Raw genomic sequence first — 15553 nt, forward strand, 5'->3', positions numbered from 1 at the left:
CCACCAGTTTTGCACCTGCTGAGGCAAGTTGTTTTTAGAGCACTTAAATGGAATATATGGGTCAAAGTTAAGCATATTCCTGGTAAACCAAACCATGTTGCCAATGCACTCTGTTCCAGTTTCACAGGCTCTGGGAATTGTACAGCAACCTGGATCGTCAGGGGACTGCCTGTCCTGGTTATCTATGGGACCTAGCACTGCCAGAGTTCAGCAATGGTTAAGCTGTTCATTGGTGGAAAAAACTTGGCAGTCATATATACAAAGCTGGAGCAATTGGATGGCATTCAGGGATTACATTCACCAGGAATTTGGCTTGGATAATGGAAAAATCATTATATGGTATGTGCTGGAACAAGGTCAAGCTCAGCAGTCGGCTGGAGCAATACAAAAACAGTTGGCAGGAATTTTGTTTTGGCTCAAGTTGTTAAATAGGATAGATGTCACAAAATCCTTTTTGGTAAAGCAAATTGTCAAGGGTATTGGCAGGGTCAGAAGACCTGCTGATGGCAGAAAGCCAATAACTCTCTTAATATTAAGTATTAATACATTATATCAGCAAGTGCTGTTTAGAACTGTGTTTGTTTTTTTCCTTTTTTTGCAGCATTGAGGGTCAGTGAAGCGGTTTCTAGCAGTTAAAAGGTGCCAGGTGGCCTTTACTTAGATGATGTGAAGGTTGTTAAGGAAAAGCTAAGGGTTTTGATTAGAAGGTGAAAAACAGACCAGTTAGGAAAAGGCAGGATTATTTGGTTGGGTAAGACTATTATGGTCACAAGAGGGATACCTTCGGCCTCTTGAGAAGTGTTGTAAGAAGGTAAATTTCTCTGTGGCAAAATTTGCTAAGACTCTGAATTTTATGGTACATAGACATCATGAATTGGAAAATGGTGGGGAAGGCCTGTATGCAGCGGACAGGATACACTTGTCCAATATAGGCTTGGACATATTTAATATGGGTATTCAGGATGCGCTTGAGAGGGCCTTGTCTTGGTGGAGAAGGGCCAAGTCCAATATAATGGATTAATTGGCCTTGGTACGGCGGGTAATTGTTACATGCTGACAAGGCGGCCTGCTGTGTATGTTGTTATCAGGGGCTGGCTGGTACAACGGGTTGTTTGATACAGTAACAATTAACCAGTTATTTTTATCCCTACCAATTAATTTGCATGCCTCTTTTGTTCTTTACTGTAAGGTGCTGTCTACGCTTCCCATGGAACCTGGGGGTTATGAGCCTGCAGGGTCATGGGAGAGTGACAGTCAATAAGGGCTTAAAATAGTGTGAAGTACATAGCGTGTGTAAATAGCGTGCCCTTGTGACAATACTTAACCTATCCCTGAACTATAGTCTTGGCCGTTTTTGATTTTTGCATTATATAGGAGTGACTGCAGTGACAAGGCCCCTGCTGGCCTCTTTCCTTTTCTCTACAGTTATTGTGTGGTTTGTGTTATTCCAATCCAGCATATCTAGACTAGTGATGAGCAAATCTGTCCCATTTCTCCCAAAAATTCACAAAACTGTGAAACAATTTGCGAAAAATTCATGAAACGCGAGTACTGCAAGACTTTTTTTATGCGGCTGCTACTTTTTTTTTTGACACGACCACAGTAGGGGGGCTTTTATGATTACCCTAGGATATAAAGAGTGACTTTCATTTGTTATAATATACTGACACGGATAAAGTCAGAAAAAGATTCTTTGTTGTTAAAGGTTCATAAATCCTGGCCTTAGTTTTGGCTGAATTTCTATTCCTACTATCTTTTAAGCCAAACATTTTTCATAGTTCCCCAAATATTAGGTGACTGTGCCAACATTTCATGAGATATAACTTCCCTTAAATAAATTCCCATAATATAAGGTAAACAATACAGTTTTACTTTACAGCCCTTTTCCCGAGTTCAGTAGGGTTTTTCTATCAACTTTCTCTCTAATAGATCAAGCAAATTTTTCAGCTGAAGTTCACAAAGGGTAGCAGCATTTCAGCCCTGTTTATCTTTAAAAAGAAATTAAACTGCCTTCAACTAATTCAACGCACAGACACTAAACTCCATGGAAGGTTACAAGGTGGTAGAGAGTTTAGTCTTGGTGACTGTAATAATACAGTCACCAAGGGCAACTACACTTCTGCAAACTAAAAAGGCACTGTAAGTGCACCCTGGTTCCCAGAGCTGCATATAAAACATTATTACTGGTTTCCCCAGTTACCTTCTTAACTAGCCCGGTGTCATGGTTAAATTGATTAGAACAATACCAGAAAATTTGCTAATACAGTTTCTATATTTAGGCCCATAGCAGATATTTATTCACTTTAGGACTCTGGTCAATCTTAGTATTTATTGAGCGGTTTTTCTTTTTTTATTAAGTGATCACCCACTTTCATTTTCTCTGGCATATACCTACCCCATTTTACTTTTTAAACCCAACACAGAGCTGTCAAACCCTTTAACTGGTTCCCAACTACATCTTCATTAATACCCAGGCATTAAGGATGTTTCTTAGAGAGGAAGTAAGACACTGGAACATCATGTTTACAAAAAAATAGACAAGTAATCCTGTGTTGCTTTTGATAGAGGACTCTATCAGCATTACTGTAATTGCTTATGGCTGTATTTACATAGACCTTTCTGTTTACTTAGTTTTTACCTTTCCTTCTCCTTTAATAGATTATGATAATGAAAGTTGTTCTATTCATAAATTGCCTTTTATGTACAACTTTGTTACCCACATTAAACAATTTCAAATCAACTGTAAAGTACAAATGACTACTGCCCTACCCATTTCCATTACCAGATTAATTCAGTAACTAAAAATGTTATCAATACAACACTATTAAGTGCATAAAAACTTACACCCGGTTCGTCATGGGATATAGAATAGTTATTGATTACTTGTTATATAGGTAAGAGGACAGGAGTTCACTGAATGAACTGGGTCTAGAGTTTTAAATATGTGTGTAGGGACCCAAAGGGTTAACATCCCTATGACTTTAAATCCTACACTTCCTGGTTTCCTGTTGCTGGGCAGATGCCCTTGTATCTTTTCCTATATTTACATATTTGTTCATTATTGGTTATAAGCCTTATGACTACTTCCTGCATACTGTAATATAGTGTTTAGCAGGAGGTGGGTTCTTCTTCTTTGGCCTGCATCTGTTAAACTAGGTGGATGTTCCTTTGAGCCTGGGGGTCAACAAGGCCCCAGTAAACCTGTGTTGCCCTAGAGAAGTCATCATCTCTTGAGAAGTTGGGGAGCAGGGACTCCGTGAATGAGGATATATTTAGAGCAGGTCAGTCCTGTAATAGCATGTTCTGGGAACATGAGGTAGTTTAGTAATAGCTAGAAAGAGCAGTTCTTTTGTGCTCCAATTAGGAGAAATAGCAGGGAGTATTCTCCTAATAGGATCTGCTGCTCTAGTGAAGGGACCACATGTAGTGACAAGGGAATCAGGCTTAGATTTATTCTCTCTGATCCAGGTCTGCTGTTTGGGACCCAGAAAACCCAAAGGACACTCGTTTACTGCCCATGCTACTCTCCACAGTGGTGTATTAGTGCTCTGCCTTTAACATAATTTGAACCTGCTAATCTATTGCTCTACATCAAACAATTGTGAGTATTGTCAACCCTGCTTTGGATCATTTGTCTTTTGGACAAATTAAATCAGTTTCAGTTTTGTTGCAAAGAGCTTCTAGCATACTTTTTGTTGCTTTTCCATTTATTTTATTCGATCTGGCAGTGGGGTAGAATTTTCCACATAGAGAAGGCCTATGCTGCATAAAGGGGGCCCACTGTACCCCCATGCTCTACTAAACAATCTAGCTATACATGTTCTATACTAGTCAAAAAGGAATTACGTGTGTATTGATTTGATTTTTAGTTACTAACTTAAAGTGGAATTATTCCAGACACAAACAAAACCCTTTATGTCATATTCTGAGAATTCATCTTTTTAAAACCAGGCTGCCTTTGCCACTGGACTAATGTCAATTTACTTAGTATATACTGGTTACCTTTAAAGTCCTTAGGGTTGATTCACTAAAGTGCGTTAATTTTTATTGCACGCTTTTTTGCGTTAAAAAAGACGCGACAATTAGCGCGCGATTCACTACAGTATTATCGCATGCGTTAATTTGTGCTAAATATCGCATTAGACTATGTGAAAATTAACACCTACTTGAGGCAGGCGGTACTTATAGAAAAGTACAGTTAATGAGCTTTTGGCAATAAAATATGGACTTTGCAGTGTTATTTATTCAAGTCTGTGTTGGCCCTAGAGTGATGTAGACTCCAGTTTGCCGCATATAAATAGTAGCATATAAATAGTAGCATATAAATAGTAGCCGCATATAAATAGTGCATATAAATAGTAGCATATAAATAGTAGCCGCATATAAATAGTGCATATAAATAGTAGCATATAAATAGTAGCCACATATAAATAGTGCATATAAATAGTAGCATATAAATAGTAGCCACATATAAATAGTGCATATAAATAGTAGCCACATATAAATAGTAGCATATAAATAGTAGCCGCATATAAATAGTAGCATATAAATATTTATATGTGGCTACTATTTATATGCTACTATTTATATGCACTATTTATATGTGGCTACTATTTATATGCTACTATTTATATGCACTATTTATATGTGGCTACTATTTATATGCTACTATTTATACGTGGCGACTATTAGCGCACATAATAATAGGCGTTAATTAGCACGCATGCGGTAAATGCCGCATGCAATATCGCGCGTAAATTAGCGCAACTATGCGTATAGTGAATCATGCGTTAATGTGGCGAAAATTTAGACGCGATAAAATTTTATCGCACGCTATAAATAGCGCACGTTTTAACGCACTTTAGTGAATCAGCCCTCTTGTGTGAAATGAAAAAGAATAAAGGTCCACATGCTCCCTATTAATGTAATGGTAAGAAACCAAAACATTTGATCGATGTACAGACACAGGAGCAGCATAATAAAGGGATACATACAGCAAATAGGAAACAAACATGCTGGAACTAATTATTTAACAAACAACATCATATGTTGAAGCTTACAACTTTGTGATTGCTGTCTCTAAGTTATATAAGAAATTATGGGTTTAAAGTGGCTGTTCACCTTCCAGACCAGTTGATTTCAGAATTAGAATAGTACACCAGAAATAAGGACTTTTTCATAACTGCTTTCTACTTTTAATTTTGACAGTTTTTAAGTTTAAGTTTAGATGTTTAAAAGCTCAATGCATCTATGATGTTTTAGTCTGGCAGCTCATTAATATAGGCCCAGACTTTGAACAGCTACAAATTGCTGCATCTGTTGACACATTTCTCAGCAGCATCTGTGGAATGTTAGCAACTACTGTATCAATTCTAACAGCTGCCAGAGGTGCAGTCTCTAAAAGCCCGGACTACAGTTGGGGGAAACAGTACAATTTTGTACAAAAGTTCATTCAAGATAAACATATAAAAGGGTTATTTACACAACTGCAATGTGCATAGTGCATTTCTGGATACTATTGGTATAAGTGATGCAAAATTGTGTGCATCAAAATTTTGCTTTCTTTTTTATGAAAATCAGATGGAATTGCACTGGATCAGCATTATTTCCAGCATTCACAATCATAATGACTTGTGTGCTCAATGCAGGCCACTGTGGAAACCCTGAGGCCTGAGGGTATCATGTATCAATTGGTGCACTAAATGCAATTCAGAACAGGAGGCAGGATGAGCGACACCAAGCTCAATTTACAAAAGCACAAGGAGCATCTCTTTAAATGCAAGTACATTTTATTAAACGGGAGCATACGCTTTAGTAAATCACATGCAGAAAAAAGTTTTATGAACTAAAGAGAATTCAAGGAAATGAATGGCCATATAAATTTCACACTTTTTTCAAATTTTTCAGCTTGAAAAAAATTGTGATTTTCAGACAATAAATTCTATATTTTCATTTGACCCTACCAACATTATCGTGACATTTAATAAATTCAAGAATGATCGTGTTTTTGTTAAAACATACCAAGTCGAGTTTATACGATTTTCCAGGTCAGAAAAATTCTAGTTTTAATAAATCTGCCCCTTAATGTGTATTAGATAGTTCCTTGGAATTTTTCTTCATAATGCAAAAAATCAATTTTAAGAGGTAGAGTACCCCTTTAAAAATAGTGTAGGTTTCAAGAAATGTAAACACCAGAATAAAATGCAAAACTGGGGTTCTAGTTTTTCCAAAAATAAACCTTAACACTAATGTGATTAGAAAGTGTAGTAAAGGATAGTGTATTTTATTAACTGGATAAGTAAAATTAAATTCATATTTAATCAAAACAATGTTGCACTGGCATTCTCTCTTTTAAACTGTTTTAAACAGAACATCTCCACTCATGAGTTTCATATTTGTTAATGTTGATAAACTCTTGTTTGGTTTCTAATTTCATTCATTTCATTTGATCTGTCTGCTTGTTAAACTCAAATGGCAATCTCTCAAATAGGGAGACAAGGCATAAGGTTATACCAGAACTAATGTTGCTTGGCACAAAAGAAGTACAATACAGATAAAGGCTGTGCTGAGAACTCATAAGAAACTGTCAATGAAAGCCAAGAATGCACAGTCTTTAGCGTGGATTTTTTTTCACTATATACATGTTATATTGGCAGAAGGTCACATTTTCTTGCAATGTATACTATTATTTTTTAAAGGCATTTACACCATTGGGTAGCCTTACAAGTGAAATACTGTTGTAATAGTGTGATCATTTATCCAAAGGCCCCTTATTCAATTTTTTTTTTACCCACAGGCCAGCAGGAATGGTACATTTAAATTCTAATTTTTAGTATGTTATAGAATACACTATTTCTAGCAATTCTTGCATTCTGCTTCTTTCCAGCTGTCAAGTGTTATTGTTAGTTCTCATTACTTACATTCATTCCATCATATTCCAGTCTTTCATTCAAATAACCACCTGGTTGCTAGGGTTAACTGGAACATAGCAACCCAATTGCTGCTGAAATCCCAGAGCGCTGCTTAACAAAAAGCTAAATGCTTCAAAAGCAAAAATGAAGACCAGTTGCAAATTGTCTCAGAATATCACTACATCATACCAAAAATTAATAATGGTGTATTACCTGTAAATGTTTATTTGCATTACATGTGTAATGTTCCTTTTGCATTAAAGGAAAGTGTACCTTTGGGGTACCTCCAAGTAACTGATTTTCATGTACCTCCAAGTAACTGATTTTCATGTGTGAGTAGAAGGGTCCAAAATTATACTCTAAAGCAGTGCTGTCCAACTTCTGTGGGACTGAGGACCAGAATTTTTCTGATCTACATGCTGAAGGGTCAGTAATGGAAGTCAGTTTTGGCCACTCCCTTTTTAAAACCACACCCAATTTAAACCACACCCAATTTAAACCACACCTAATTTAAACCACACCCAATTTAAACCACACCCAATTTAAACCACACCCAATTTAAACCACACTCAATTTAAACCACACCCATGTTACCACAAGAACTTTTAAAACAATATCCACATTAACAGTGGTAGCTCACCAAAAAAAAATATTTGGATATCGCCCATCACTCATATGTGGAAAAAAGTTGTCATATTACGAAATACCCTTAAATCCATATGGCTTCTCCACCTCCCCTGTGGATAGCACAGCAACCTACAGCACATAATTAAACACCTTAGGGACCATATAATAATTATTTACAAATGCTAACAAACCCCTGGAACAAACCTCACCAGGCTAACCTCCCACAAGCAAAGCAGGGAAGGTACACATAAGCAGTATGGCACACACAAGCAGCATAAGGAAGGAAGAGTATGACACACACGAACAGTGTAGGGCAGGTGGAGTATGGCACACACAGGTAGGGTAGAACAAGCAGAGTATGGCACACACAGGCAGGATAGGGCAGGCAGAGTATGGCACACAAAGGCAGTATAGGGCAGGCAGAGTATGGCACACACACACACACAGGCAAGGTAGGGCAGGCAGACTATGGCACACATAGGCAGGCAGAGTATGGCATCTGATTGGTGGTTGGTGGCTCCGCCTACTTTTGCTAACCTGGAACTGCTGTTACCCAGTGACTAACTCTGCAAAGTTTAGGGACACTGGGATTAATAGTTAAAGAATGACAGTAGTTTAAATTAAAACCAATAAAAGTCAATAGGTAAATTGTGATTGGTGGTTGGTGGGTGTGTCCCTGTTTCTAACCTTGAGTCGAAGTCACCCAGTGCCAAACATTTGGCACCCCGCATAAATAGTGTGAGAATGACCACATTTTAAATTTAAACCAATAAAATTCAACGGATGAAATCTGATTGGCTGTTAGTGGCCCAACCCACTTTTCCTGTTTTTAAACTGCAGTCCCCCAGTGACAAACTTTGCAAAGTTTGGGGACTCAAGGATAAAAATTGTGGGACTGACAGCATTTTACACTTCACCATTGAAAGTAAATAGGTGAAATGTGATTGGCTGTTAGCAAAACTTTGAACGGCAAATACCCAGTGACTAACTTTGGAAAGTTTAAAGGAACAGTAACACTAAAAAATAAAAGAGCTTTAAAGTAATATAATGCACTGTTGCCCTGCACTGGTAAAACTGGTGTGTTTGCTACAGTAACACTACTATAATTTATATAATAAGCTGCTGTCTAGCCACGGGGGCAGCCATTCAAGCTGGAAAAAAGGAGAAAAGGCACAGGTTACATAGCAGATAACAGATAAGTTCTGTAGAATACAATAGTGTTTTATCTGTTATCTGCTATGTGCCTGTGCCTTTTCTCCTTTGAATGGCTGCCTCCATGGCTACATAGCAGCTTATTTATATAAATTATAGTAGACTTTCTGAAGTAAACTCACAACATTTACTAGTACAGGGCAGCAGCACATTATATTTTAGTTACTTTTATACACTTTCATTTTTTTGTGTTACTGTTCCTTTAACAACCCTGGAGTTAATACTTAAATAATGGCATCAGTTTAAATATAAACCAATGAAATTTAATGGGTGGAAATGGATTGCTGTTAGTGGCCCCGCCCACTTTTTCTAACCCTGAATACGTAGTCAGCCAGTGACTGACTGTGCAAAGTTTGGGAAACCTGACATAAATAGTGTGAGAAAGGCATTTTAAATTTAAACCAAAAAAATTTCAATAGGTGAAGTCTGATTGGCTTTTGATGGCTCCACCCACTATTTAAAACCTAAAAATGCAGTCCCCTAGTGACCCTGGTGTTAATACTGTGAGAATGGCAGCAGGCTGAATTTCCCTATTGAAAATCAAAAGTTAAAATCTGATTGGCTGTTAGTGGCTCCACCCACTTTTTCTAACGCTGAACTGCAGTTACCTGGTGACTAGTTTGGGGACCTTAATATTAATATTTAAAGAATGAAAACAGTTTAAATTTAAACGTATGAAGTCTATTGGTGAAATCTGATTGGCTGTTGGTCCCACCCACTTTTCTAAACTTGGAGCATAGGCACCCTGTGACAAAGTTTGGGAACCCTGACATTAAACATGTGAGAATTGTAGCTGAAAACAATGAAAGAAATGTGATTGGCTTTTGGTGGTCCCACCCACTTTTCCTTACCTTGAGTACGTAGTCACCCAGTGAGTGACTATGCAAAGTTTGTGAACCCTGGCATGAAATCAATAAAATGCAATAGGTGAAATCTGACTGGATTTTGGTGGCTCTGCCCACTTTTCAAACCTAAAACTGCAGTCCCCTAGTGAACAACTGTGATAAGTTTGGGGACCCTGGTCAGCGCCGGATTTCTAAATGGGGCACCCCGAGGCCGTCCCCATTCGGCACCCCCCACCATGCGAGCGCACATGAGCAAACAACCTCTTCCCCGCCGCGCATGCGCATGTGTCAAAGTTAAAACTCCCATACGGAGCAGTGGGTAGAGGTCCCCATTGCTCTGTATGGGAGCAAAATTTGAAAAATTGCGTGCGGCGGGGTGGCATGCCGCCCCTATGTTTATGCCACCCTAGGCCCGGGCCTTTGTGGCTTCGCCACAAATCCGGGCCTGACCCTGGTGCTATTACTGTGAGAATAGCAGCAGGTTGAATTTCCACATTGAAAGTCAATAGGTAAAATCTGATTGGCTGTTCACAGCTCCGCCCACTTTTGGGCATCCAACAATCATCATATTTTCATTCAGGCTGAGCCCATGAGTATGTGATTCAAGTTTGGGGGGTGGCAGCAGTTTCAATTTGCCCTTAAAAGTCAATGATTGAAATTTGGTTGTTGTTGGCCCCTCCCACCTTGGGTCATCCAACAAATGTCGCTGTTTAATTTGGAGTGACTCTATGATTATGTTATTCATGTTTGGGGGGGGGTGTAGCTTTAAAGCTGTAAGAGTGGCAGCAGTTTGAAAATCTTCCTGTCAAAGTCAATGGGAAAATTGGGGGGTTCGGAGTGGCGCCACAAAAAGATGGGCAGCAGGATCTCTTGGAAAAGCACAAACAACCTGCTCCGCTATAGGGTGAAGAAGTGTGGGGAGTTTGGGTGTTGTACCCCTAAAACTGTAGGAGGAGTAGTGTTTAGAAAATGGGGGGCGCTAAGAATAATAATAAGAAGAAGTGGAAGAAGAAGGAATAAAAGCAGAAGAATAAGCTGAAGTCGAAGAACAGTATGTTGGATTTTTCAACCAAACATAATTATTTTCTCCTAAAACGGCTCCTAATCAAATTAGATAATCAACAGCTTTAAAGGAGAAGGAAAGGCAAAGTAACTTGGGGGTGCCAAAATGTTAGGCACCCCCAAGTGACTTAAATCGCCTACCTTTTACCCTGGGCTGGTGCCCCTGTTCTGAGAGAACAGCACCAGCCCGGGGTACCTGCAGCACTTCCTCCTTCCTGCTTCGTTCGTGCGCACATGCACAGTAGAGTGAAAAGCCGAGCTTTAACAGAGAAGTCGGCTTTTCACTCTAATGCGCATGCGCCAGGCCCAGGAATTAGCCGGCAAAACAAAGCAGGAAGGAGGAAGCGCTCGCTACAGTTACCCCATGCTGGTGCTGTTTTCTCCTAACAGGGGCACCAGCCCGGGTTACAAGGTAAGCGATAAAATCACTTGGGGGTGCCTAACATTTTGGCACCCCCAAGTGACTTAGCCTTTCCTTGTCCTTTAAACAAATAAAAAAAATATAAAAAATCCTAGCGGAGGAACCCAAATAATGGCCTAGCCATGGACCCTGGATGACAAGCGTTTTCTAATCTTTTTTAGTAAAATACAAGATAAGAATTGCTCACGTACCCCTTGATAAAAAGCTCCTAGGGTCGGCCTGCCAGCTGCCTACTCAGATTCAGAATGTGTGAGCAAACCTCCCCGCCGCACCGACCTGTGCGGCCATTTAAACTCCCATACGGAGCAGTGGGGAGAAGTCCCCATTGCTCCGTATGGCCACTATATGTCAAAATTTCACTGTGGCAGGGTAGCATGCCGCCCTAAAATTTGGGCTTTCTATATAATGGGTTTCCGGATAAGGGATCCCCTACCTGTACTCGTTTTTTTATCTGCCCAAACTAAATAATGGCATAAAATCTGGTGTTCAGATGGCAAAACTTGCCATTTATTTTGCACAGCTTTTACACATTATTTTTATGACAAATTTCATTTTACAAAGCATAATAAATAGGCCCCTTAGTGTATAATATGCATTTATATTTTTTGTAAAGGTATAGGACCCATTATCCAGAATGCTCAGGACTAATGGTATTCCGGATAAGGGGTCTTTCCGTAATTTGGGTCTCCATACCCTAAGTCTACTAAAAAAAAACAATAAAACATTAATTAAACCCAATAGGACTGATTTGCATCCAATAAGGATTAATAATATACTAGTTGTGATCAAATACAATGTTCTGTTTAATTATTACAGAGAAAAAAGGAAATACATAAAATCTGAATTATTTGATTAAAATGGAGTCTAATTTGGAGCTTTCTGGTTAGCAGGTTTCCGGATAAAGGATCCCATACCTGTACTATATGTACAGGAATTTGCACTAATCAACACTGAACTTCAATTTCCAGTTTGCTACAAATCTGTCATCTGCAGTATTAGCAAATAAATATATATATATATATATATATATATATATATATATATATATATATATATATAATGTAAGGTTCTTTTTCTTTTTAGATGGTGAGCAGTATTGAGCAGGGTTGAGAAGAATATGCTTGTGGTTGTGCGCCTAAATTTTCCTAAATTTGTGGGTGCGGATGTTTAAAAATATTATAGCACAAAAAAAAGATATTAAATTACTCCTGTTGCTAAGATTTTGCTATGTGTGATATACCCACCACAACTTTATTTAATATAAAACAAACTTAAGGTAGTCACCTAAACACAACGGATTTAAATTATTTGGATTTTAACAGAACAATTACCTAGTTAAACAGTAAAAGATAACCATGATTTACACAATAAAGCAAAGCTGGGAGCTTAGAAATAATGTCTGCTTTAAAGAGTTGTACACAGGTGTGTATGTTTTTAGACACTGAAAGTAAATTACTCACAGAAGCACCATATAAATAGTGCTTAACCCTCCCTGCTCACTGTATGTCAGGGTAGAAATAGCTGAAGGTCGCAGCTCATGAAATCAGCTCTCCACACAGAAACACTTTACTGAACTAAAATTAACTCCTCACTATAGATGGGAAGAAAAAGAAGGAGCATGGGGAGCATGCCAAACAGCCTACCCCTCCAGGACCTGAGACAAGAGCTTCCAACAGGTAGGGAATGTTTGTGTGGCAGAGGCAAAAAAACAGTGGACGCCTAAAGGATTTATAACAGAAAGGGGGGAGACAATACCCAAGAATGCTTAATGTCTCTTCTCTATAGCAAATAATGAGTAGTATTGTTCATTAATGATGCTCTCAGTGGGATTGCCAGGATTAGAGAAGTAGTTATTTTGGAGACTAACAAAAGATGATTGCTAGGGAGCAAAAACAGTATTTCCGGTGAGATACAAAGTAGCACGTGGAAACCCATACATTACATGGTAGTCACTGGAATGTCATGCCATTTAGAGTATGGAGATTTTATTTATGGAACATCACAGCAAGCTGTTGTGTTGAATTACTACAGCGTATACATCTCCATTTATGACTTGGATTTATGTGATTCCACAGGGTGACCCTGTCAGGACAACTCATTCTCCTTAAATAAAAAGAATATCTGAACAGTAAGCACTTATTCATTAAATAGTATGCTGGGCTTTCCAGCAACACACAACACACTTTGTTTTTAAAGTGTAGTAAATCAGAAGTGAAATTTCATAATACATCAAAAATAATATCTGCTTAAAACATTAAAACACATGAAAAGACCCCCTCATTGTCCATACAACTTTGTCCAATAGCTGGATACTGCCACACATTAGGCAGTGAGATCACTGCACATGCACATTTGATACAACCAAAGAGGGGAGATGTAAGGCTTAAAAGGGATGCACCAAATTCAGGATTCAGTTTGGAATTTGGCTAAGATGCAGCCTTTTTCGTCAGGTTTCAGATTCAGCTGAATCCATGCCTCTGGCAGACTCAGATTCCTTAAAATCACGGACTTTATCTACATATGCAAATTAGGACTCAGATTCAGTTCTGTATTCGGCCAAATGTTTCATGAAGGATTTGGGGTTTGTGCAAATCCCAAAATAGTGGATTCTGTGCATCCCTGCTTAAAAGAGCATTGGCAGGTACTAAATTAGCTTGGACCATTTGGAAGCGTCATTTGAGGGTGATTTATTAACAAACAGAAGTGATAAGAGAATTTTTTTGGCAGACATGGATTTGCAGTGAATTTCCACATTTTGTCATTTGCGGATTTTTACGCAAACAGTTGCAAAAATTCACCATAGAAATTTGATCAACAGTTTTTTTTTTGATGCACGGTTTTTCTTTTTTGGTAAGTATGCAACTTTTTTGCCATGCATCAAAGTCATTTTTCCCTTTTCACAAATTTTTCACCGTTCCGCAAATTTTTCTGCAAAACGGGACAGATTTGCTCATCACTAACAAACATTTATTAACAAAAAATAAAAAGCTTGCCTTGTTTTTAGGTACCTTACTATTTCAACATGATCATGAAAATTCATCTTAAAGAAAAAACATAACTTTTCTTACAATTCACCCGAACCCAACCTACAGTTGTTAAATCAGCCCCTAAGGTTTCAGATTTAGTTTAACCACATACTGAAGATCACATTTTTCAAAAAAGGGCTAAGATTCATCTGAATCCATCTCTACATGTTAAAGTTCTAACACATGATGTGCTTATAGGGACATGATCCAGAAAAGCAATTTTCACAGCCCCATTGTATTATGGCACACGGGTCTTTTAGAGCATTTGAGAACCGTGACAATCAAATATCATGCCTGCAGCCACTTCCCATTCATTTATAGAGAACCATGATTCCTTTGAAAGACTCTACATTGTTAAGGTAGTCAAAGAAGGGTTTTAATTCCATATTTATATATGACAGCCATCCTTTTTTCTTATTCTCCATATATGGCTGGCATGAAAATTTGAAGTTTGAACTTCTCAGCAGGGACGGACTGGGTCGCCAGAGCACTGGGGAAAAAAAACCTGGTGGCCCCGGCGGCCCAGAGCCGATCCTCGCAGGACCAGCACCAATCCTCTGGTCTTCCTCCCCCAATTGCAGGTAAGGTAGGGCCCGGGGGGGACCCTGGGGGGAAGTGTGTGTATAGGCCATGGCAGGGCCATTGGGGAGTGCAGGGGCCCCTGAGGCAGAAGCCCCAGTGGGCCCTGCACCCCCCAGTCCAACCCTGCTTCTCAACAGGGATGTCTAAATTTAGCCCAATTGCCCTGGCAAGGTATGTTTTATGTGTACTCCCATTATACTTTTGTGTTTTAGTAAAAAATGAAAAAAATAATAACTAGGACTAGCTGGCCAACTGCAGCCTTTTATTCACTTTTGACAATGCATGGTGCATTTACATGAGTCCTATTGCCTCTGCTTAAACATGTATGTTTTAGGGCATTTGCACTGTCTACAAATTTAGAATCAGAACTTTAGTGCACTTACACAGTGATGGACATTTCTGGCTCAGGGCCAAATTAAGTTCAGCTATGCAACTAGCAAAATATACTGCTGATATGATTTAATGTTAGTAATGAGAGATTAGCTATTGTTAAAGGAGAAGGAAAGGCAAAGTCCAAAGACTTGGAGGTGACAAAATGTTAGGCACCCCCAAGTGACTTGAATCGCATACCTTTTACCCTGGGCTGGTGCCCCTGTACGGGGAGAACAGCACCAGCCCGGGGTAGCTGCAGCGTTTCCTCGTTCTGTCACGCACGCACGCGCAGTAGAGTGAAAAGCTCAACTTTAACAGAGAAGTCGGCTTTTTACTCTACTGCGCATGCACCTGGTGTGTTAGTCTTAGCAAAGCGAAGGCGGAAGGAGGAAGCGCATCGCTCCAGGTACCCCGGGCTGGTGCGGTTTTCTCCTAACAGGGGCACCAGCCCGGGGTATGAGGTAAGCGATTAAAGTCACTTGGGAGGGCTTAACA

The 15553-nt window shown here is 39.1% G+C and overlaps 1 protein-coding gene across 2 annotated transcripts in view; it reads left to right on the top strand.

The window, feature by feature from the left end:
* Nucleotides 1-15553, top strand: part of c10orf71 (chromosome 10 open reading frame 71) — a 39969-nt gene that overhangs the window by 17714 nt on the left and 6702 nt on the right. The window contains exon 2 of one of the 2 annotated variants that reach the window (XM_004915912.4): nt 12676-12754. The exons of the other annotated variant lie outside the window; for it this stretch is intronic. The gene's annotated coding sequence lies outside the window, so the exon portion shown is untranslated. The remainder of the gene's footprint in view (nt 1-12675; nt 12755-15553) is intronic. 2 annotated transcript variants of the gene reach the window in all.

The sequence above is a fragment of the Xenopus tropicalis genome, chromosome 7 (assembly GCF_000004195.4).
Source record: "Xenopus tropicalis strain Nigerian chromosome 7, UCB_Xtro_10.0, whole genome shotgun sequence".
Taxonomy (NCBI): Eukaryota; Metazoa; Chordata; class Amphibia; order Anura; family Pipidae; genus Xenopus; species Xenopus tropicalis.